This window comes from Pelodiscus sinensis, chromosome 1, assembly GCF_049634645.1.
Source record: "Pelodiscus sinensis isolate JC-2024 chromosome 1, ASM4963464v1, whole genome shotgun sequence".
In the NCBI taxonomy this organism is placed as follows: domain Eukaryota; kingdom Metazoa; phylum Chordata; order Testudines; family Trionychidae; genus Pelodiscus; species Pelodiscus sinensis.
The window spans coordinates 234,049,209-234,058,270 of NC_134711.1; the positions used below are offsets into that span (position 1 = coordinate 234,049,209).

Below are 9,062 nucleotides of genomic sequence, written 5' to 3' on the forward strand. Positions count from 1 at the left end.
TCTCAGACGGCCTGGCAAAAAAAAAAAAAAGTTAAATTACACTCTCATCTGGTGCTGAAGGGTTGTTGAATGTGCTTTTGGCAGACTGAAATCCTTCTGGTGTTGTTTACAGTCATATTTAGATGTCTGTCATCAATGCCTTCTGTATTATTGTGGCTTGGCTCTTCAGAACCTTTGTGAAGGCAAAGGTGAGGCATTTGCCCTTGAACTGAGCTATGACACTAATGGATTGCTGAGCTTGTACACTCAGCCGGAGAGTGCACCTGTCACTGTTCAAGCAGTGTGCTCTTAGGCAACCCAAATCAGAGATGCTCTGTGCTCCTTCGTAATGGGCTTGCACGGGCCAATGGAAGAATAGAATGTTTATAAATGTGCTTGTAAATTCTTTACAGCAAATGAGGCACTGCCACAGCATGCAATGGAATGTGTATGGGAAGTGGCTTACCATGCATTGAAGTTATGAATGACAGGACTGCTAATGAACTGGTAAGAACTGTGGATTTACAGTATGGCTCGATGTAGAGAAATTCATTGAGAAATAGTGTTTGCATAAATTTTCCAGATATTCCATATCATGTATCTGCTTCAAGGGTGAAAGTAACGTAAGTTTCTTACAGGAACTGTCATGTCATACCCTCCCCCTGGGGGTGCGATACAACAATAACTGTACGAAAATTAAGTGTGGGGTGGAGTGTGGGGGGGGGGGGTCAGGACAGGAGGATGGATACATAGGGGGAATAGCAGGAGTCAAGGTTGGGGGTTCGAAGAGGAGCTTAGAGCAGGAAGTGTGAGGGGCTCAGAGCAGAGGGTATGTGGGGGTGCAGGATTCAGGTAGGGATTTGGGGTGAGTGCAGGGGGTGGGCAAGGATGCAATGCTGGTAGGTGGAGGGACTGCAGTTGCACATTCCGGTCCCTATGTGTTGCTTTGTGTCTCCTTCCTGCTTCCTCTGACTCTCAGGAAGGGAGGAGAGAAAGTGTAGCACCTGCTGCCTTCCTCTCGCTCCTGGCTGTCAAGGGGAGAAGCAAAGGAGGAAGGCAGCAGGCTCTGCACTTTCCCTTCTCCCTCCCTGAGAGTCAGCGGAAACTGCAAGGAGAAGAAAAGCAACACACAGGGATGGGTATATGTGGCTGCAGCCTCCCGCCCCCCAAATGGCGGCTGGGGGAGAGAGGGCTAAGGGCACTCCCAGATGGGTAGGGGAGGTGCCATAGCCCCTTTAACCTGCCTGGCTGCCTGCTGCTGAGTGCCACAGCCAGTTGGAAACCCCAGGAGCAGGGGAAGGAGTGTGCTGCCCATCCCCCTGCAGCTAAGTGCCCCAGCCAGTCGAGTTCTTGCTGGAGCTCCGCTCCCAGGTGCACCAACTTACTTTCCCCTCTGATCTGCTCTGACCAAGGGCACACATCATATTGCTGAAGGCAGAGACCTCATTACACTAGGGTTCCTAAAATTTATAATAGAGGCCAAGTTGATAGGTGGGGGGGGGGCAATAGAATTGCCAAGCCCCTGGGCAAGGTTGGGGAGGCAGCTCTGTGCTCTTGGAAGGGGCAGTGCCTTGTGAAAGTGGCATGGCTAGCGACTAGCCTCCCGTCTCCCTCCTCCCTGCCACCCTTCAGCGCTGGCCAGACAGCAGACTGGGGCTCCAATCCTATTTAAAAGGCCCAGGGTCCAGTTGCTGCCTCAACCACAGTATCAGTAGCAGCAGCCGGGATCCCTGGGCCCTTTTGAATTATTGAGCCCCTGTCCCCTTTTTCCCCTCTCCCCCGCCCCATCAGTTGCCCAAAGGTTGAGTAGTTTTTAGCTTATTTCCTTGGGGTAAACAGGTCCACAGGGTACATTTTTGAATATTAAAGTGGCCACTGCCACAGCACAGGCAGCATAACTAAAATGTAGAACAGCAGCTCTTACTGCCACTAAAAGGCTCAGCTGAGTGATGGCTGAAAGCAGCTCTAAACCACTTCAGAAATAATGACATCAATCTGCATGCTCTCAGCAGCAGGAGAAAGCGTCAGTCGAGAGAATGCTTATGTCTTTGCATAATTTCTGACCGTTAATGAGACCCACAGGGGATCTACATACAGCAACACACTGCTTGCTTTCTTCTTTCATCTAGAATGTTTATCGGTCTCCTGTCAATTCCCGTTTGAATTTCCCTCTTGCAATATATATGGCCTCAAAATAAATAGGGAGTCAAGCTGCGTGAGGTAATATCTTTTATTGGACCAATCTCTTGTTGAGAGAGACAAGCTTACACAGAGCTCTTCTTCAGTTTCTCTTAGCCACAGAAGTTAGTCCAATAAAAGATATTACCTCACACATCACGTCTCTCTAGCATCTTGGGACCAACACAACTTCAACAGCACTGCATACATAAACAAATAAAAAGAAAGACTTTGCAAACTTTAAAAAAACTATGTAGTTCCCCCTGACATATGCTTCCTCTGATTTAAGTACTAATGAAGTACTGCCATACCTCAAACACAGGAAACCAAAAGGCTCTTGTTTTCTGTTCAGGTCCCTCATGCTTCCTGATGCGTAGTTCTTCTTTTCAGTTGTTCTATTGACCCTTTCCACCACACAGATTGACATACATACCCAGTCAGCACATGCTCTGGGAATCTCACCGGGAAACATTCAGGTTTCCTTTCTCAGAATGAGAGAAAGAGATCCTGTGGGAGAGAGAATGGTACCAGGATCCCCACATTCAGGGGAGATGTCCGTAAAAATGGAAAGCATCAGAAGCTGTTGCATGTGGACTCTCCCTACAGCTCCCTTATTCAGAAGCCTGACAATGACAGCACATCTTTACAAATGTTGTGTCTGATTGGCTGTGAGAAGATAAATCTGCCAAAAGGCTAAACAACGTATATAAGCTCCTATATCTATCCAGGATGTTGAATACAACTAGCAGTAGGAATAGGCCTGTTTCTACCCATTCTTCAGATGAAAGGGGGAGGGAGCAGAGGGATGCATACTGTTAAAGAGAGGTTAATACACATCCTAGGCCTCTCCACCCCAACACTAGTATACATTCATTGGTATGAGAGATTAAATATGGATACACAGAGTTCCACACTCCTGTTTATTTCCTTCATTTTTCCTTACTTCCCCACAGCTGTTTCTGAGGCCTTGTCTACTGAAGAAAGTTGTACCAATACAACTTGAAATTACTTTATAAAAGATATAGTTACACTGGTACAAAATGTATGTGTAGCCACACTTATTCTGGTACAAAACTTGCTTACTTTAGTTTAGCTTATATCAATTCCTAATCAGTTTAATATAACACAAAATAAGATGCTGTTAAACCAAAATAAGAGTATCCACACAGCCTTTTGCATCAGGTTAACTATGTATAAAATCACACCTTAGATTTTATGGGCACAGTTTTCTTTTGTAGGCCGGTCTTTAGCTATAGAAAAACACCTTAAAGAAAAGATAGTGATCTTTCAAGAAATGAAGTTAACGTGCCTTATGAACTTAGCTGTGTGAAATTCAGCAGCGTGAACAACTTTTTTTGTTTCATTTTGTATATGATTAAATGCTGCCCCTTGAATTATATTGCAACCTGTGGGTTCTAATGGAAAATATCAAGAAATTGCCCATACAATAATTTCTTCTGATTCAGCACAAAAATTGTAGAGTACTTTGGTTCCAGGGCATAATTCCAGTTCCCTGAGATTCAGCCGAAGTTCACTCAAAACTAAACTCATTTTTCTTGGCAAACTACTCAGATTTGTAATTGAATGAATTTGGATTTCATTGTAAAAGTTTGCTGTCTTCATCAAGCCTTATTCTCTGCAGAGAAGAGCCCTTTATATCTCACAATCGTAAGAGAAATATTTTCAGCCATGCTTATTTTATGTCATGTTTAGTGACACATGAAATTTCACATTCTCCCAATGTACATTTATCACACAAAAAATCAGGTATTTTCATGAAAGCACAGAAGTTTTCCTAAGTTAAATGTTTGTTCTCTTCCCAGAGACAATGCCAGGTCTAACTTAAAAGGGATCATAGCAGATTTACTTCCAGGGGAAGAATAAACTCTGGACTGATCCCATCTAAACTCCACCTAATGCTAATGGGAATGGAGAGCACTTGGTAACCAGCAGGTTATACTCAGGGGCTCTGGATGCATGGCCAACAGCTAGAAAAGAAACCGTTTTTTTTTTTCATTCCTGATCATTTCTTGCTGCCTCTTTCTGTAGCCACACAGGAAAAATATCCTCAAATGTCAGAGAATAGCAGAGTCTAGTCCTTCCCTCGATGGCTTCTTCATAGAGCAGAAGAGATTATTTAGAGTTGAAAGTTACACCAGTGGTTCCCCAGTGTATTTCGAAATACATTTTTCTCTTGTTCCTCAGGATACTGCTGACTTATCAATAAAGTAAGGAACATGTAATAAAGCAAGAACAAAGAGTTCCTTTTTAATGAGATAGTGAACAATCCTCCAGTGTCACAAAGATGGTACATTTGCAAAGGAAGAAATCCATCTGTCTGGCTCTTGTGAACATATTTTAACAGAGCTCTTTCCTTTCGGCCAATTACCTGCTCTTTGGTTTAGCTAAATGACACAATGGAAAAATGCACCTGGGAAACTCAATAGAGTCTTGAGGCCTAGTGATTGATTTAGTCTTGAAGGAATCTTTCTTGGGGAATGTAACTTGCTGAGTTTCTCACATCTGCATTTTCTCATAAGGCTGACTAACAAAGAAAGTCAGACCTTCTGAACTTTGTTTCACTTCCGTTACACCAAGAACTTTTGTTATTGAACTGTAACTCGATTGTTAGTTGCTCTTGCTATTCATTCTTGAGCACAATTGTTATATTTTCTTTAGTTGTAAATAAACCAATAGGTAGCTTTTCTGTACAGAATCACAACTATAGATGAGAGAGCATCAAGTTTAACAATATTTATAAAAGCTGTAAGTTAATGCTGTAAACATTGTAAACTTACATCAGCATTTTGAATCTATTACATAACCCATCTCGTGTGGGTCAATATGTTTTACTCTTACAATAGGTGCAGACAGTAGCTGCTACAGTTAAGGTTATAGTTCTAGGCATTTAGATAAGTAGTTGCTTGGGTATTACAATGATGGGGGCTTATATGTAGAATAAATAGATCGTCCCAATTTCAGATGCTTATTTAGATCCACCAAACCATCCCTATCCAGAAAAGCACTCATGGGCATGCTGGACTTGGAGTGCATGCTTAAGTGCTTTGCTGAATTGGAGTCACAAGACTTGAGCTAAAGTTCATGGAAGTGAGAGTGAGTCTTTCCGTTGACCTCAGTGGGTTCAAAATCTGACCCATAATTTTGAAACTTTCATCTTTTGGACTGAAATGTTGCCAACTCCTTTTTGGTCCCCTTGTGGATTGTTTTGCAAAATATGAGCAAACACTCTCACTGCAAAAAAATATGTTCTCTGTCTTTTTGGGGGAGTGTTAATAACCAATGGCTAAACTTAGAAGAGTTGACAGGAAGTATAAAAGTCTTCAAAATTCTGTTGCACAGATAAATAAATAGATTGACACAAATCAGAAATCAAGAATGGTAACATACAAAATCCAGTGGGAGAAAACTTTAACCTCCCTGGACACACAGTTACAGACTTGAAAGTTGCCACCCTCAAGCAAAAGATCTTTAAAACCAGGCTGTAATACACAAATGTGATACCATCAGAATGGCTGAATGGAGATTGGGAATGGCTCATTCATTACTATGAGGCTACGTCTAGACTGCAGACTTCTTTTGCCCTCTGGAAGTTCACCATCCCAGACAACTATTGGTCGGTGATCAACCAATTTGATATGAGGAAGTCAACCATTGGGGCCCTCCTCTGGGGCTACAGTCCCTGGGGGGGGGGGGGAGGGGAGAGAATCTTAGAAAGGAGGACCCTAAGGAAAGGGGGGTTGGCTCTGTGGGGGTGGAGGGGAAGCTCATCCCCTGGGGGATATGCCATCCCACCTTCACACCCTGCTGCTGGGGGGGTGGCCTCATAGGGGGTGGCTCCTGGGGTGTTTGGGGGAGGAAAGTAGAGGATGTTGTGTAGCAGGTCCTTTTGACCACGGCCTCGCGCGTATTGCCCATACTGCCACACTAAAGCCCCTCACAGGGAAAACACAGGCCGCTGAGGCAGATCCAGAGACAGAGCTTGAAGTCCCTCGGGTGCTCAGAAAAGTTCTCAGTAAACGGAACTTAACTTGGCAAGCACCCGGGCCAAAAAGATAGAAGCAGGGACACAAGCTGTCCCGTACACTAAGTTAATGAGCACTAAAAAAACAGGACAAGATAGGAATAAGAGAAATGAGCTGTCGTACACATCAGTTAACAAGCACCTGGAGCAGGGAAGCAAAACCATAGCTAGCTTTCACGTGTGCCAGTCATGTCTGCATCAGGCACTGACCACAATGCCCTAAGGCAGACGTCATATCACAAGGAAGGAACCCTAATACGGTACCGGATATCAAATAACCCTAATATGGTACCGGATATCAAATAACCCTAATATGGTACCGGATGTCAAAATTATAGTATAAAGCACCCTGCGCCCTAAGCTCGGTATCAATAAAGTATCAAGACAGAAGGCACGTATCGTCCAGCCTGGCTGAGGGGTTGATCACCCAAGGCCACCTCCCACCCACCGAATCACGAAAGGTTGTGCGAATCTGGAGCATGCTACTCGTTATTTTGTGTCTGTGCATTGTAATTGTTACTGGGCTTGTGAGTATTGCTTACTATATTGTATTAACCATTTCATATTTAGAGGTTGTTAAGTATATGTAGATTAATGACTAACTCCACCAGCTGTTCAAAGATAACCATAGAAGGATTGGCTACGGGAGGAGTTTTTATTATTGCTGTATTGGTTTTGTTTGTTATATTCTTTTGTTGCATGCTGCGCTGTCTAAGACGAGTCAGAGACAGTGATTTAATATAATCAAATTGTAGTTAATAAAGTTTGTAATTGGTTAAGTGCATTTAAGTCTCGGGCTTTCCTCCTTCGCAGCCCCAGTCCCTTGCCACAAAAAGCTACCCCTAGACAATCTTCGAACCTCTGGTTCATCAGAGGAGAGGGGGCAGGCACCTCCCATGGGTTTAGGCACTCCCTCCCTCATTCTGTTTGTTTTGTGTGTTTGTTTGTCTCTGCAGGTTGTGAGGGCCATCAACTCCATCCTGCTGCAGAGGGTCATCCGCCTGGACTCGATCGTGGCCAGACTTGTTGCCCTGAGGTTCCCAAACTGCGCTGGAGCCATAGATGGGACCCACATCCCAATCCGCGCACCGGAGTATCGAGCAGCCTAATATATTAATAGGAATGGCTACTTCTTGATGGTGCTTCAGGCCCTGGTCTTTGCAGATGGGGACATGTAGATGACATTGTGCATCATGAGAGACACGGCTTATCCCCTGATGCCGTGGCTTATGAAGCCTTATACTAGACACCTGAACCCCAGCAGGGACCAATTTAATGCCCATCTAAACCGGGCCTGAGGTCGAGTGCCCCTTCAGCTGCCTCAAGGCATGACTCAGGTGCCTGCTGATCTGCCTCGACATGGGGGAGCACAACATCCCCAAGGTGGTCGCGGCATGTTGTGTCCTCCACAACATTGTGGAGAGGAAGGAGAAGGCCTTCTTCCCCAGGTGGGGCAGACGCTGGCCGCGAGGAGCGAGCCTTTGAGCAGCCAAAGACAGCTGTCATCCTCCAGGCCCATCAGTCCTGCGTGCGCATCTGGGAGGTCCTGAGGGATAGGTTCTCTCAAGGACCACAGTAACTCTCCCCAGGTTCCCCCCCACAGGGGCCTCTAGCTTGCTGCCCCATCCCTTTCCCAACACAAACCCTCCCTTTACCCCTTCCATGACCTCTCATTAAAAACACCTGTTTGGTTTCCAACAAAATGAAGTCTGTATTTATCTTACATTAAAAAAAGGTGAGCAGGGGTAGGGGGGCTCATAACCTGGAGGGAAGAGGAGCTTGGAGTGACATGGGGGGTGGCTAGATGTGCCACCTCAGGTGCAGGGACCTCGTCAGAGTTGGGGTTGGGTGGGTCCGGGGACCACAGGAGCGTGGGCAGGAGAGGGGGCTGGAGCAGGGTCAGGGGTGTCAGGGGGCACGGACATAGGCATCACTTGGGGAGGGAGCATGGGCATTGCTTGAGGAAGAAGCAGAGGCATTGCATGGGGAGCAGGCAGAGTGGATATGGGCATGGGGGGGCAGGAGGATGGTAGGCAGGAGCAGCTACAGCAGCTGGGTGTGCCATCATTTCTGTCATGATGTCACACATGCTATCACACCACTGCATGAGCTGGTCCCAGGCACAGTTCCGCTACTCAGTGTACTTGAGGACCTTCTGCTCCAGGGTCTGCTGCATGTTGCACAGGACACTAACATGCTGGCCCATGAGGTCTTCTTGGACCCTGGTGCACTTCCAGGTCCCCTGGGCTGTGGCCGGGCTCACCCCTCAGTCCCGGCTGGTCTGGCTGTAGAGAACACAAAGAGGAAGAGGTGGTCAGTCGTCCATGCACACACTGTCCTTGAGGCCATGCCCGCCTCTGTGAGCAGCGACCAACAGACCTCAGGCCAGAGGATGGGGATGTCTGGGGAGCTAGGCCATGTGTGGCCTGCACAGCAGTCCTTGCTCACCAGGGCCCTGAGGTGCCCAGGGGACCATTCTGCCTGTTTCCCCTCCCATCCCCGGCCGATGGAGAAGCAGGCAAGGGAAGTGTCTGGTCACAGTGGGATCCTATGGGCGGCAGAGTTGCTGGGAGCAGCCTGACCCTCCCTGGTGTCTGCACACACACCTGTGACTCACTGCACTGCCTGCGGGAGCGGGTGGTGCCTTGCACATGCACTCCTCGGGGTGTCTGAGTCGTGCCTGTGCCCTTGTTGCTAGCCTGCTTCCAGCCGTGGCAGGTGCTGGCAAGCCCCCCCATCCCCCAGGGCCGGACGTGTGTGTGGCCTCCCCTGAGCCTGGGAGCAGGATTCCACCCATGGTCAGGGGCTGCCTGTTCAGTCTGTGTGCCGCACACTAACGCTGCACGTGGTTCCACATGCACAA

The 9,062-nt window shown here is 46.9% G+C and overlaps 1 long non-coding RNA gene across 1 annotated transcript in view; it reads left to right on the plus strand.

Annotated features, from left to right (window-relative positions):
• Positions 1 to 7,872, plus strand: part of LOC142825737 (uncharacterized) — a 59,021-nt gene extending 51,149 nt beyond the window's left edge. Inside the window, exons 3-4 of the long non-coding RNA XR_012900087.1 lie at positions 393 to 486; positions 7,156 to 7,872. This is a non-coding gene — a long non-coding RNA (uncharacterized LOC142825737). The remainder of the gene's footprint in view (positions 1 to 392; positions 487 to 7,155) is intronic.
• The last annotated feature ends 1,190 nt before the right edge of the window (positions 7,873 to 9,062 follow it).